The 2,676-nt window shown below is 37.5% G+C and overlaps 1 pseudogene; it reads right to left on the bottom strand.

Annotated features, from left to right (window-relative positions):
• Positions 1-642: 642 nt before the first annotated feature.
• Positions 643-2,429, bottom strand: LOC126765164 (NADH dehydrogenase [ubiquinone] 1 alpha subcomplex subunit 9, mitochondrial-like; annotated as a pseudogene).
• Positions 2,430-2,676: the final 247 nt, after the last annotated feature.

Genomic DNA, 2,676 nt, shown 5'->3' with positions numbered 1-2,676 from the left:
TAACAGATTTACCATATTATTTTTTAGTTGTAAGCATAGTTTAAAAAAAATAGGATTCTTAAAGAAATTATTTTTTGAATTTGCAATATCTATATAGTAGTAAAAGGTAGTTTAAATTAGCTTACGCAACACTATTTTGCCATGCTCAATAGCAATACTGGATTAAGCTGCATGTATGAATATTTTCGGTATTTTGATGGGTCGATATCCTTGTACCGTGGTTTAAACTAAATGCAATAATGAAAACAAAAGTAATTAACAAATAACTACGATAAGTTTGATACTTTCATATTTAAAAAAGTACTAACACATACGTGCATGTAAGATTTTTATGTTGTTCAAAATATATTCCATTTGAAATTATTTCTAATCGATAATAACTTGTTTGGCCCAAATATAAATACAACACAAATTCCTTAATTTTTAATAGCGCTTTATTATTAACCAAATTACATTTATTTGTTTTTTAAAGTTTAATTATCAACTTCTACACCATTCATAATCGACCATAATTCACTAGATGTAAAGACGAATTGCAATTCGCGTAGATGCGAAGGTTTATTTTTCAAATAGCTGCTTGGGCACCAACGCCACCAAATTTCATTTGATGAGTGTTGTTTATTATTTGCTTGGCTGTTGTTGTTAGCGTTGTTGCCATGTTGCTGATATTCCATCGATTTTGGTGGAGTTCCCCCACTCTCTCAATTCGGCGTCTTAATATTGCGCAGCACGATATGGTCGCAATTCCCATGGTACTTGCTCTTCCATAGAGGTTAATTGTACACCCAAATCCTCCAACCACGGTATGTCGGAGAAAACGACATCTTTAATACATTCGCGATCGATAAGTTCCATATGTAGCTCACCAACAGGTTTTCCAGAACAGATAAGCTCAGTGAACTCGGCTTTCAATGGGAAGGTAGGATCGCAACACATAAGCATAACACGATGGAACAAGTCAATTAATTCGCTCAACTGGTAACGTTTTGGTCTGCAAGGTGGGTGTTGAGTGTTTGGCATATTAGAAAGTATGTAAATTCAATTTTGATCAAAACCTACCTAACAACTTGATAAACCTGACTAGCAGAATCGGGATCCTTAGCACAATCCGACACAAAAACCGGTTGTTTTACAGTACGCTTGCCCGTAAATCAGAGTGACATGGCACGGAACTGGCGACGCCAAATGTGGGCGTAGTATCATAGGAAACGATCTTCCGAACCATAGATATCAACTGGACTCTGGGAATTATTCGCGAACAGCACATTCACCGTAGTATTTGCTCTTCAAAAAGTTGCTGCTACCCTCAAGCACAAAGCTCATTGGTTCGGGACTAGCGTTTAAAGCAGACCAATGAATCAAACGTTCTACACCATTCCATAAATTCCATAAAAAAAATTAAAAAATACATATTAAATCTTTTGAAATAAAATTTAATTTTCAGCATCGCTTATCGATTTTTCATCTCTTAAATCATAAAATTGGAACAGCACCTGACCCAATACGCAGCAATACTAACGAGGCCATATTTACAGCCTTATTCTGAAAAAACATCTCAACTGAGTTGAGAGGAAAAATTTGAGAGATTTCTTGTGAGGCATATTTTGTGAAGCTTTCTTGCTCAAACCTCATAAGAAAAAAGCTTAAAAAAGTCACCACGTGAGGTAAAAAGCTTTTCGCTGTCAAACAGCTGTTTTAATATAACTAAACAAACAAAAATGGACACACAAATGGATAATCAGCATATGTAAGTAATTTTGCAAGTTTTAAATTTATATGTATATATAATAATTTCATATATTCCTGGGCGACATTATATAATGTTTTGCAAGCAGCATCCTGAGTTCAACGGGGGAAGCTAACTCCGACCAACCCTCAAGGACTACAAATACTTTGGTCGGAGTTAGCGGATAATTTAAATGCCTTAAGAGGTCCAACTCGGTCGTCAGCCAAGTGGAAGGAGGTAAGTTCATAAATGCTTGTGTATGTTTCACATTATTAAAATATGTTTCCATAGTCCTTAATGCATTGGAAGCATCAATTGAAATCGCGAGCGAGCAAACTGAAGGCACATGCGCAAGCGACTGGTGGATGCCCTCCGATAAATGGAATAATAACTGAGGAGCAAGCGATTGCAACTTTTGGTGCAGCAGCGGTGGATGGATTGCCGGGTGTTGCGACTTTGGGTCACCAGGTAATATTTTCATTTAATATTTGTCGGACTATATATTTTATTATTACATAAGGCAATAATTGGTCAGTTTTATACTTACAGGTTTTGCCGCCGTTGTATTTAAATTAAGCTGCTCATGCTGCAGCTTCCTCGCCAACACCAACAGTCACATCGCCTGCTCCAGCTTTTCCTGCTCTGTCTATAAATTTTTCTTCCTCACCATCACCTCAATTTTCTTCCTCACCATCACCTCCATCTTCTTCCTTATCTCCTCCCATCTTACCTTCTCCTATGCCATCACCTACATTCATCCCTTCTGAAGGTAAATTGACTGCAGCGAAGATGCTTGGAGCAGTGCTAACAAAAATGGAGGAGCGTGAAAAGCGAGAGGAGGATGCCATTGCTCTACAAAAGAAAATTGTTGAGCAAAATGTGCAGATGACAGGGGTGGCCATTGCTCTGCAAAAGAAAACTGTGGAGCAAAGCGAGCAGATGACGAGCTG

This window comes from Bactrocera neohumeralis, unplaced genomic scaffold (assembly GCF_024586455.1).
Source record: "Bactrocera neohumeralis isolate Rockhampton unplaced genomic scaffold, APGP_CSIRO_Bneo_wtdbg2-racon-allhic-juicebox.fasta_v2 cluster10, whole genome shotgun sequence".
Classification (NCBI taxonomy): Eukaryota; Metazoa; Arthropoda; class Insecta; order Diptera; family Tephritidae; genus Bactrocera; species Bactrocera neohumeralis.
This window is presented reverse-complemented; position numbering and strand designations above follow the sequence as displayed.